Below are 13,064 nucleotides of genomic sequence, written 5' to 3' on the forward strand. Positions count from 1 at the left end.
AGGTGCTGGGTTGCTTAGCTCTGAAGGAGGGAAATTTAGTGGAAGGCTCTGGGGTTGCTTGTCTCTGAAGGAAGGGGATTTGGGTGGTGGGGGCGGGGGGCTCTGGGTTTGCCTGTCTCTGAGGGAGGGGGATTTGGTTGTGGGAGGTGCTTGGGGTGCCTGGCTCTGGCATCAGCTGGTAGAAAACCTGCCAGTCTCCAGCGGCAGCCCCTGGTCAGGCAGGCCAGGGCCAAGGGGCTTGGAGCAGGGGGTGGGGGGCCAGAGGCATGTCAGGGCAGGCAATGGCAGGGGGAGAGCACAAGTGGGGGTGGATCTTGAGAGGAAGAGGTAGCTCAGAAGCATTTTGGGTGGGTGGGACAGTGTGTGGGGGGGGGCCTTGGGGCAAGAACAGCAGGGTGGGGGATGACGGGTCTGAGTGCTTGTGCCCCCCAACCCCACATTTTGTGCAGCAGTGCCCAGCCAAGGCAAGGGACAGCACATGTTAAAGACCCAGAGTAAAGTGATGGCTTGGCTGGTGGGGAAGGGAGAAGAGCTTTGTCATTTGTGAACTCCGCCCGCAAGTGCTGGGAGTGGAGGCGTGGGGAGCCCCTTCCCCGTACACTGAATTTGCCAGTGACCTGCCGCCTGGCACCCAGTTCCCTACCCACTGACTTCCAGCCACTCACCCGCCTGTCACTGGACTGCCTCACTTGATTGCATCCAGACACAAAACGCTATCAAGCAACTGATGGCACCATCCGCGCACTGGAATGGTACCAAGCCCGCGTGACCCAGGCAAGACTTGTCCTTGCCAGCCCACTGGTAACACTCAGGCTGTGTCTCGACTGGCAAGTTTTTCCGCAAAATCATCTGATTTTGCAGAAAAACTTGCCAGCTGTCTACACTGGCCACTTGAATTTCTGGAAAAACACTGACGATCTCATGTAAGATCATCAGTGATTTTCCGGAAATACTATGCTGCTCCCGTTTGGGCAAAAGTCTTTTTCCGAAAGACTTTTCCGCAAAAGGGCCAGTGTAGACAGCACAGTACTGTTTTCCGCAAAAAAGCCCTGATCGAGAAAATGGCGATCGGGGTTTTTTTGCGGAAAAGCGCGTCTAGATTGGCCACGGACGCTTTTCCACAAAAAGTGCTTTTGCAGAAAAGCATCCTGCCAATCTAGATGCGCTTTTCCGAAAATGCTTTTAACGGAAAACTTTTCTGTTAAAAGCATTTTCAGAAAATCATGCCAGGGTAGACGTAGCCTCATGGCGTGTCTAAACTACATGGCTCCATCGACGGAGCCATGTAGATGAGGCTGATGGGCAGAGGGAAATGAAGCCGCAATTTAAATAATCGCGGCTTCATTTAAATTTAAATGGCTGTCGCACTCTGCCAGCCAGCTGACGATCAGCTGTTTGTCGGCAGATCAGAGCAGTCTAGATGCTCCCCCGTCGACATGAAAGCCCTTTGTCGACCTCCCCGGTAAACCTCATCCCTCGAGGCATACGGGGGGGATGTCGACAAAGGGCTTTCATGTCGACGGGGGAACATCTAGACTGCCCTGATCTGCCAACAAACAGCTGATTGTCAGCTGGTTGGCAGAGCACGGCAGCCATTTAAATTTAAATGAAGCCGCGATTATTTAAATTGCGGCTTCATTTCCCTCTGCCCATCAGCCTCATCTACATGGCTCCGTTGATGGAGCCATGTAGTTTAGACACACCCCTAGAGGGCTTTAGCGAGGAGGACCACATTGTTCCCATTTTACAGCTGGGGAAACTGAGGCACAGTGGGGGCTGTGACATGCCTGAGGTCACACACCAGGCTGGACTAGAAGCTCAGTTTCCAGTTGTTCAGGGGCTGTCTACATGGGTCGCAAAGATGTGAGTACAGCACAGACCAGCATAACCTGGCTCGCTGCAATCTGATTAATGTGGGGAACAACCGCAGGGTGGGGGGGCTTCAGCAATCACACCCTGTCTAGCTTGTGCTGCGATCAAGCCACCCCTGCTCAAAGGAGACAGCGAAGGGCAGAGATGGATATCCGGCAGCCACCTCCTGCCCCTGCTTCTCCCATCCGCTCAGCCCTGCCCCCAGGCTTGCTGAGGCCTATGGGGGGAATGCTTCAGAACTAGCCAATTCACTCCCCTCATGCTGCAACACCAGCCTAGAGGCACCACAGGGCCTGGCCCCTGGGTCCCCACAGTGTGGGAGAAAACAGGGCCCGACGTGACCCCCAGTGCAAGGGATCCACTTGAGGGAGGGCCCTACCGCCAAAATCTCACTGACCCTCTCTAGGAGGCACTGGTTCTGGTTCAGTTCCAGGGCAGGGGGTAGAGGCTGGATCACGGAGGTATGGATGGGCTCTGGAGATCCGTCCCTTCTAGGGGGCACCAGCCCCCATCTAACCCCATGCGGGCAGTGTAGAATCAAAGAACACTAGAGCTGGAAGCGACCTCGAGAGGTCATCGAGTCCAGTCCCCTGCCCTCACGGCCGGACCAAGCACCCAGGGCCGCTCAACACATGGCCCATGGACTGCATGCTGTCCACGGCCAGTTTGTTTGCGCCCCGTGGTGCAGTTTGGGAATCTGTGGGGATCAACACGTGGCCGGCGAGTGGGAGCCAAAACAAAAAAGTGGTCAGTGTAATGATCTTCTCTTGAGATGCATTTTAGTAGTTAAATTCTTGGACTGTCATTGCTCATGAAAAGTGCTGTCACATGGGTAGAAATTGGGTAAATATTACATTTTATTAATATCAGTAGAACTGACTTAAATGGGGCCTGTATGTTGTGTAGTCTTGCCTTAATCTTTGCATTCATGCCTATCAGCGTGAGAGAAACTATTTGTATATATTTGCTTGCATATTCAACCACACTTGAGTTGAGGCTGTCACCATGTTCTGTAAGTATCAGTGTGGCCCCTGGGGCTTCCAAAGTGGAGTTGCCCTAGTTCATCCCTGACAGGTGTCTGTCTAATGTGGTTTTAAATATCTCCAGTGATGGAGATTTCGCAATCTCCCTAGGCAATTTACTCCAGTGTTTAACCATCCCGACAGACAGGAAGTTTTTCCTAATGTCCAACCTAAACCTCCCTTGCTGCAATTTAAGTCCATTGCTTCTCATCCTAATCTCAGAGGCCAAGGAGAACAATTTTTCTTCCTCCTCCTTATGATACTCTTTAAGGATATGTGTACACTAGCCCCCTAGTGCGAACTAAGGAGGCTAATGTAGGCATTCAAAGTTTGCAAATGAAGCCCGGGATTTAAATATCCCGGGCTTCATTTGCATCTTCCTGGACGCCGCCATTTTTAAATGTCCCTTAGTCTGAACTCCGTGCCCGTGGCTACACGCGGCACGGAGTAGGTAGTTCGAATTAGAATCTCTAATTCGAACTACCAGTACACCTCATTCCACAAGGAGTAACGGTAGTTTGAATTAGAATTCCTAATTCGAACTACCTACTCCGTGCCGCGTGTAGCCGCGGGCACGGAGTTCGGACTAAGGGACATTTAAAAATGGAGGCGCCCGGGAAGATGCAAATGAAGCCCGGGATATTTAAATCCTGGGCTTCATTTGCAACTTCGATTGCCTACATTAGCCTCCCTAGTTCGAACTAGGGGGCTAGTGTAGACATACCCTTAGATACTTGAAAGCTGCTCTCATGTCCCTTTTCGGTCTTCTCTTTTCCAAGGTAAATAAGGCCAATTTCTTCAGCCTTGCCTCATATTTCATGTTCTCTAGACCTTTCATCATTTGTGTTGATCTTCTTTGGACTTTCTCCACTTTCTCCACGTTTCCTGAAATGTGGCGCCCAGAACTGGACAGGATACTCCAGCTGGGGCCCAATATAGATGGCTCATTCCCTGCCTAGAGGACGTGCGACTGGGCGGGTTAATTTCCAGTCCTCCTGTTTATTCTTTTCCTAAGCCAGGAGGGCTCAGTAGTTCTGATGGGGGCCCTGCAGGAAGGCAGCCTGCAGTGCCCCCTGCCTGCCCTGAGACTGCAGGTGTTAAACAGCTGTCCAGCCCACCCTAGAGGTGACTGCATTTCAGCGTGCCTGAAGCAACACAGCACCAGCAATGGACCGGAGAATGGCTCCCTAGCATGGCTTGCTCATGACTGCTTCAGTCCTGTTGGATGGGCCTCAGCCTCTTTTCTTCCCCTCCCCTGCTTTGCAGTGGGGCTGTAGACTCTGGGGGAGAGGGGTGGAGGCAGGCAGAGGTGTCTCCCTGCAGCAGATGTAGACATGTCTCTGTATTAATCATTTTCTCATTGAAGTTTTTAGCTTTGTATTGAGTCCTTTTACATGGAAACTTTGTATTACGTCTTGGTAGAATAGTCCCTAGGACAGAGGCAGAGACTGTCCCTGTGGGGTGAATGAGGTGGGAATGGATAAGGCGGAAGGTGAGCACCTCTGGGCAGTTGCAAAGGTTGGAGAGGGGATGGAAGCCAGATCCAAGATCAACAAGCCCTGGGAAGTGGGCCCATTAAAAGGAGACTGGGCCTGTGGATGCCTTGGGGGTCTGCAGCAAGGGCCTGCTTTGGGAAGCCCCCTCTTTGGAGGTGAATGTGGCAGCATTGAGACACCACCCAGAAGCTGGCGCCACAGACACGAACTGCAGATTCATGGGACGGCTCTCACAGATCTTGCACATGCATAAGAGGATAGATCTGCACGCGAGGGGGCAGTGGTGTAACGAGGTGGCCGGAGGGGTCAGTTGCCCCTGGGCACCATGCTATGGAGGTGCCAATTTAATCCCATTCTGCCCCCCCCCCCCCCCCGTGCTCCTACTCCGCCTGCCACCAGCACCTGGAACCTCCTCCCTGCCTCTCTGCTCCAAGCCCAACCCTCTTCCATCTCGACTGGCAGGTTAGTGCATAGGGGAGCCCAGCCTCAAACTGTAGGGGGTGGGGAAAGATGCCATACAAGAAGCGAATCGTGAGTGTTTTCGACCACAATACCCAGTCCCTCGTAATTTGCAACCCATGGACCAGGAGCAAAAGGCCCCCTCCCAAGGCAAAACACCAGCATCCCCTGAGTCCGTTATCAAGAAGGGAGCAAATTGTGAGTGTTTTCGACCACAATACCCAGTCCCTCTGAATTTGCAACCAGCAAAGGTAGCAAGTCCCGAGCAGTAGCACCGAATTCCATGTATGCATGACAGAAACTGCAACAGTCGCAAAAATGGAGAGTTTCACTTTCTGTCACTGCACCGGGGCCGCGGGGAGGACTTTCCCGGATGTGGGGGGGGTCGCTATTTTGCTGAGCGCCGGGGCCACGGAGAGGACTTGCCCAGGTGTGGGGGGGTCACTATTTCGCTGAGCACTGGAGCTGGGGGGAGAACTTGCCCGGGGGGCTTTACGCGGCGGCTGGAAAAGTACTTGTGTCTAACTCAGAACCAAAGACCCGGCCTGCAGGCCCGGGGGGGCTACACGAGACCCTCCTCACAGCGCCCTGCTGTGCCCACCGCACAGCGGTCAAGCCAGAGATCTGGGGCAGGAAGCCAATCATGGCTGGAGCAAGAAAAAGCCCGGCGGAAACTCCATCCAGGAGCAGGGAGGTGGCGCAATAACAGCGCCTAAGCGAGCTTCCGAAGGGCGCCAGGATTATTCTGGTCAGACGGGGAAACTGAGCCACGGAGGGGGAAAGCGACTTACTCAAGGTCACATAGCAGACCAGGGGCAGAGCTCTATGAAAATCCTTCCTCTCTGGCCTCCCAGGCCTGCGCTGTCTCCACTGGGCTAACGCTCTCCTGTTCAGGACTTTAGAGATCTCTTTCCATTTCCCAAGTGATTCAGGGACCCCTGTAATGGGGGCCCCGCAACCTGGCTGAAGGGCTGCTGCTGGGAAATGAATTCAAAGTGGAAAAGTTACACAGCGTGGGCCCTTCTCCCCCCACCTCCTGCACCCATCTCCCTGAACAAACTCCTACAGGTATCCGCCTTTGTACTCGGAGGCTGGGTGCCTTGCGCTCTTCTGCCAACAGCGTCCTCTCCAGGCCCCCAGAATATCTGATGTTAGCACCTCACTGAAAGTGCCCCCCCCACTCCGGATGGCAGCCTGCGGCAAGTGTAGCCGGGCTGATGGCCGAGTGCAGTGATGTGCCGAGCGTGGGCACTCCGGGCACTCCAAGACAGGACTGCTTTGCAAGCGGGGCACCCCTGAAAACTGTTTGTCCGGAGTGGGGGTCGGGTCCCTTTAAGCACAGCCCTCGGCTAGCCTGAGGCAGCATCTCCACGCTCTAAGTCCTAACCTGATGCCCTGCTGGCACTGCTTCCGGCCATCCTAACCTCGGATCAGGGTCCACTCAATGTGGACACGCTAGTTCGAATTAGCAAAATGCTAATTCGAACTAGTTTTTAGGTCTAGATGCACGAGTTCGAATTAGCTTAGTTCGAATTAACTAATTTGAATTAAGTTAGTTCGAATTAGTGCTGTAGTGTAGACGTACCCTAACTTTAAAAACAACGAGTGGTCCTGTGGTCCCTTAGAAATATATAGATAATCGTGGACTTTCGTTAGCAAAACCCATTTCATCAGATGGAGTGGATTTTGCGCACGAAAGCTCATGATTCTCTCTATATTTCTAAGGTGCCACAGGACCACTTGTTGGTTTTAAAGTCAATGTTGTGTGCAATTTGCACGCACCTCCCCTCCCTTCATGGGCCCTTGCTTTAAGTCCATGTCACTATTGTAATAGCGGTAGGAAAAAACTATGCAGATGAAAACAAGCAGAATCTGGCAACCTTGCTGGGGCATTCTGTAGCTTGTCATCGCACTGGGATAGGAACTCCCTGCCAACACTCATGTTGAAGGAGTGTGTTTGCACACACAAAGACACACATGCTTATACCAGCACTTCCCCACTACCCCCCCCCCCCCCCCCACTCCCTGCCCATCACTTCCACTTCCTTCTGCAATGCTCAGAATTTCCCCATATTCCTTGTTTTCTGTCATTACCCAAATCAGTCTTTTCCCTCTCCTGGCCTTCATCACTCAGACACACTGGCCTTTGGCGCCCTGGCAGCACGCCCCTGAGAACACAGCCCAGCACACTCAACTTCAGGATGACTGCAGCATCGGAAAACATTTTCACAAAGAAATGAGCAGCTCCCAGATCCCTGCAAAGCAACAACTAACCAGCCCTTGTGTCACTATGGTCTGAACTCACCAATTCTGCCAGGAAAACATTCATGACTCAGTGTTTGTGTTAGGGGTGGTCTACGCTTACCCAGCTGCCGCGGCGCCATACAGATGAGTTTCTCCCCTTGGCATAGGTATTCTGTGAGGCGGTCGCTATCAGCAACGGGAGAAGCCCATGCATGGTATTTTCCACACCTAAGTGACGTAGTTTTTGCAACATAAGTTTGTCATGAAGAAGACCGGGGCTTTGTGAGAGACAAACAGACATGGTGCTGTTCCAGGAGATCTGGAGGATGCGTAGCGGGTCTGAATGGTGTTTGCACGTCTGGACAGTGGGAGGCTGTCGGGGAGTTGTGGGGAGGATGCCCTGGAGTTGTCCAGTATGAAGCCAGTCAGGACTCTGCAGCGGCGTCTCCTCTCTGCATTGCACACTGCCACTGGGGCATGAAGCTTACACAGCTTGGACCTGCCAGGGACAGACCTTGGCGCGTTCAGCATCCCCTTCCACACCATGAGTCCATCCGGGCAGGCCCCTGGGGAAGCCAGAGGGCCCTGCACCCCAGCTCCACAGCCAGCAGGGGTGAAAGTAACTTGGATTTCTTACAGGTACTGTTGTATTTCACACACTGGCCCTTGGGGAGGGTCAGGACAGGGAGATGGGGTGGGGGTTACAATAAGACAGTACCTGTAAGAAATTTAAGTGTGGGATGGAGTGCAAAGAGCTCAGGATAGGGGTTGGATATGGGGGATGCAGAACTCAGGGCAGATAGTTTGGGGGGGGCAGAGCTCAGGGGAGGGTATGGAGGGTGTGGGGATGCAGGAATCAGGGCAGTTGATGTGAGCGGGGGCTCAGGGCAGCGATGTGGGAGTGCAAGAGTCAGAGCAGAGGAGTGTGGGGGCTCAAGGAGGGGAATGGGGTGTGGAGGGGGCTCAGAGAAGGGGTGTGCGTGTGCATATGCATGTGTGTGTGTGTGTAGCTCTGGGCCAGGGCTAGCATGACCATGTCGGCAAACTAGGCGGTTGCTTTAAGGGGCGCCGCATTAGACGGAAATGAATTATTTTCTCTCTATAAAAATATTAATATAGCGTATCATAAATGAAAGTATCAAATATTGTACTTGTCAAACAGCGAATCTTTGCCGGCAGCATCCTAGAGACTGCCCCAGCTGGCCAGTTTCTTACCAGTGTTCCGCACCAGGACGCACCAGCTTACTTTGGCAGTGACTCTCATCCAGTTTGTAAAACAGAAGGTTGACTAGTCAACAGGGACTGGCTAAAAGCTAAAAAACAAATGCTAGGAATACATGGTCAGTTTTCACAGCAGGAAGAGGTAAAAAGTGAACCTCCCAAGGATCAGTATGTTCATAAATGAACCAGGAGATCTTTAGTGTCCTGATGCTCATAAAAGAGATGTACACAAAGGGGAAATAAGGCCAAATTATGACAGATGAATAAATTAAAAGCAACACAAGACTACAAGGAGAAAATTAGGAAGGCCAAGGTTCAAAAGAAGGTTCAACTAGCTAGGAAGACATAAGGGGTAAGAAAAAATATTTTACAAACACATAAGAAGAAAAGCCACCCTGTGGCACCATAGAGACTAACAAATCTATTAGGTCATGAGCTTTCGTGGATAAAATCCACTTCATCAGGTGAGTTGGAGAGGAAGACCAAGGACAAAGTAGACCTCTTGCTCCATAAGGAAGGAAAGACAATAACAAGAGAACACAGCAATAGCCAAAGCGTCCAATATCATTTTTGTTTCAGTTTTCACCAGGAAGGTTAGTAGCAATTGAACAGGTCACATAGTCAAATCAGCATAAGTAAAGCAAAATACAGGACTATGTAGCACTTTAAAGACTAACAAGATGGTTAATTAGATGATGAGCTTTCGTGGGCCAGACCCACTTTCTCAGATCAAATAGTGGAAGAAAATAGTCACAACCATATAGACCAAAGGATACAATTTAAAAAAATGAACACATATGAAAAGGACAAATCAAATTTCAGAACAGAAGGGGGATGCGGGGGGGGAGGTAAATGTCTGTGGGCTAATGATATTAGAGGTGATAATTGGGGAAGCTATCTTTGTAATGGGTAAGATAACTAGAGTGTTTGTTGAGACCCACGCGTAAAGTGTCGAATTTTAGCATGAATGATAGTTCAGAGGATTCCCTTTCAAGTGCAGATTTAAAAGGTCTTTGAAGCAGGATGCAGGTAATTAAGTCATTGAGACAATGTCCTTTCTGGATGAAATGGCAAGAAACTGTTTTTTCTTTGTGATCCTGTCTAATATCTGTTTTGTGGGCATTGATCCTTTGACGAAGTGTCTGAGACGTTTGTCCACTATACATAGCAGATGGACACTTTCGGCACATGATAGTATAAATTATCATTCAAACTCGGCGAGGAGTCCTGTGGCACCTTATAGACTAACTGAAGTGTAGGAGCATAAGTTTTCGTGGGCAAAGACCCACTTTGTCAGATGCAGTCTTTGCCCACGAAAGCTTATGCTCCTACACTTCATGGTTTTATATAGAGATATTTCCAATATGTGATATTCCCAATGGTACAACGTGGACTGTGGAACAGCTGGGTCCCCCCAGTTTTCCAACTAGGGGTGCCTTTTACACTGCTTCAGTGTGAGGGCATCCCCTCCTGGTGTGCCCACACACAGATTCCAGTTGTATTGTTTGAGTTCTATAGCTAGCCAGCCATGAATTCTGTTACAGAGTGACACCACCACAGTCCAAGTCCCCAGAAATGTGCATCTTTGACTGCCCAGCACCCTCCTGGACAACACAAGCTCATGGAAAATCCATCATTCCCGTCAGGATCCCTCCCCCTGCCAGTGATGCTTCTGTTTGTCTTTCAAATGTTGTCAATGCCACGCGTGGAGATAAAGGGAGAGATGATTTGTGTCCTTTGTTCTCACTTATTATTTTCCCCTTTTAAAACCATCTCCAGCTGAGGTGCAGGAGCAGAAAGTCTGTCTGCATGGGCAGCTCCAGCTGTTCTTTTGACAAGATGTAAATTTCTCATTCACACCCTTCTTCCTGCCAAAGAATGTCCTCGTCACCCCATGATCGTCCACTTGATTATGTTGGCACCTGGCCGAGGCATCAGTTTGCCTTTTGTCTCTTAGAAGCTGGTTTCTGCCTGCTTTTCTGAACTTGGAATATGACTCTGCAATGCCATACAGAAGAATCTTATAACTTTACATACAGGGCTGTCACACATATTTCACCAGGACAGTTATGATTAGCACATTATGTGTTTTCCACATGGCATATGTTGAACAAAATTTAACATATAATTTGACACTGTCTCACATTGGGCATTTCAGATAAACTAGGGAGATAGAGCCTAGAGGAGCCTACCAACGTTTCCTCTATTTTTTCTATTCATGTGCAGAATAAAGTTTGTTATGAGCACGGAGGCAGGTGTATATGTGCACCACCAGTAGAAACGCATGCTGGTGGTTCTGCATGCTCTTCTAATCAGCTGGGCAGCATTTGAATCTCTCCTGGGTGGCCTCCCAAGCGCTCAGCTAGGAGCACTGGAGCTTACTATGAGGTAGGTGCACCATGGGTTGGAAGACCATACTGAGAGAATAGTTCTCAATGGTTCACCCTCAAGCTGGAAGGGCATATTGAGTGGAGTTACACAGGGATCTGTCCTGGGTCTGATTCTATTCTGTATCTTCATAAATGATTTGGAGAATGGCACAGAAAGAACATTGATAACGAGGTGGGTGATACCAAATGGAGTTGCAAGCGCTGTGGAGGACAGGGTTAGAAAGTGGAAAAATGGTCTGACCTAGAGAGGATGAAATTCAGTGAGGAGAAATGCAAAGTAGAAGTTCAGAGAAGGGCAACTAAAATGATTAGGGGGGTTGGAATAGGTCCCATATGAAGAGAGATTAAAGAGGCTAGGACTTTTCAGCTTGGAAAAGAGGAGACTAAGGGGGGATATGATAGAGGTATAGAAAATCATGAGTGGTGTGGAGAAAGTGAATAAGGAAAAGTTATTTACTTGTTCCCATAATATAAAGAACTAGAGGCCACCAAATGAAATTAATGAGCAGCAGATTTAAAACAAATAAAAGGACGTTCTTCTTCACACAGCGCACATTCAACCTGTGGAACTCCTTGCCTGAGGAGTTTGTGAGGCTAGGACTATAACAGGGTTTAAAAGAGAACTAGATAAATTCATGGAGGTTAAGTCCATTAATGGCTATTAGCCAGTATGGGTACGTAATGGTGTCCCTAGCCTCTGTTTGTCAGAGGGTGGAGCTGGATGGTAGGAGAGAGATCACTTGATCATTACCTGTTCGGTTCACTCCCTCTGGGACACCTGGCATCGACCACTGTCGGCAGACAAGATACTGAGCTAGATGGAGCTTTGGTCTGACCCAGAATGGCCGTTCTGATGTTATGTTCTTAAAGTATTCCACTTCACAGGAATTTAGAAGGAATAATCAGTTACACATCTTGAAAATGGGAAATGATTGCCTAGGAAGGGGTACTGCAGAAAAGATTTGGGGATAGAGTGAGTCACAAACATGAATCAACAAAGTTATAAAAAAAAGTGAATGCCATTCAGGGTTGTATTAATAGCAGTGTTCTAAGAAAGACACAAGAAGCAATTTTTCCACTTTACTCAGCACTGATTAGGCCTCAATTGGAGTGCTGTGTCCGATTCTGGGCACCATACTTCAGGAAATATATAGCTAGATTGGAGAAAGTCCAGAGGAGAGCAACAAAAGTGATTAAAAGTCTAAAAAAACACATCCTATTAGAAAAGATTGAGAAATTGTGTTTGTTTAGTTTGCAGAAGAGATGACTGAAGAGGAACAGAAAAACAATCTTCAAGTATGTAAAAGGTTGTTATAAAGGGGAAAGTAGTGAATTGATCTCCATATCCACTGTGGAAAGGACAAGAAGCAATGGGCTTAAATTGCACCATGGGAGATTTAGGTTGGACATTAGGAAAAAAATTCCTGTCAGGGAAGTTAACCACAGGAAGAAATTACTAGTGAGTTTGTGGAATCAATGTAATTGGTGGTCGAGTAAAGCTACTCCAGCCATAGGATGGTTTGGTGCTATCACTTCAGACCCCACACTATGGGGAGGCGTGTCCTGTGCTTCAGGGAAACATGGGTGTGGCAGCACCCCACTCCTCTCTGCTCCCCCCCACCCCCGAAACTGCTTCAGGGAGATGTGGAGCCTGGGCAGTGCGGAGGCTGGCATTGCTTGGGACAGGAGAGGGCAAAGGTTTGGGGAGAAGTGGCAGAATGGGGGTAGGGTGTAAGTTGAGTGGGGGTGGGAAGAGGTGGGATGGAGGCGAGCCCTTGAGTGGAGGGGGGTTGACCCCCCCCAGACCCCACAGCCCTCTAGGGACAGTCCTGTGGCCTAGATTATATTTAGTCCTGCCTCGGGACAAGGGGCTGGAGTAGATGGCTTATCCATTTCCTTTCCTGTCCTATATTTCTGTGATCCTATGATCTGGGAAAGGCAGTGCACAGAGAAGTGGTAATGTTTGCAGATGCTAAAAAGTGATTTAAGATACCTAAGTCCAAAGCTGATTGCAAAGAGCTACAGAGTGATCTCACAAAACTGGATAACCGGGCAACAAAATGGCGGATGAAATGTAACATTGACAAGTGCAAAGTCATGCACATTGGCAAAATAATAATTCCAATGGCACGTATATAATAACTAGCCAATTAGCCCATCATAAAATGGGATTTTCAGGTCTCTCCTCCACGTCTCTCTTTCTCTCCTCCTCCTACTGCCTCTTCCCCCCACCCCCCTCAGCTCTCCTCTGCCTCCTGCCTCTCTCTCTGTCTCTCTCTTTCTTTTCTCCTCCCCCTCCTGCCTCTCACTCGGGGGACCACAGAGTCCAAACGGCTGTTTGGGCTCCACGCTCCCTGTGC

Source organism: Pelodiscus sinensis, chromosome 24 (assembly GCF_049634645.1).
Source record: "Pelodiscus sinensis isolate JC-2024 chromosome 24, ASM4963464v1, whole genome shotgun sequence".
In the NCBI taxonomy this organism is placed as follows: domain Eukaryota; kingdom Metazoa; phylum Chordata; order Testudines; family Trionychidae; genus Pelodiscus; species Pelodiscus sinensis.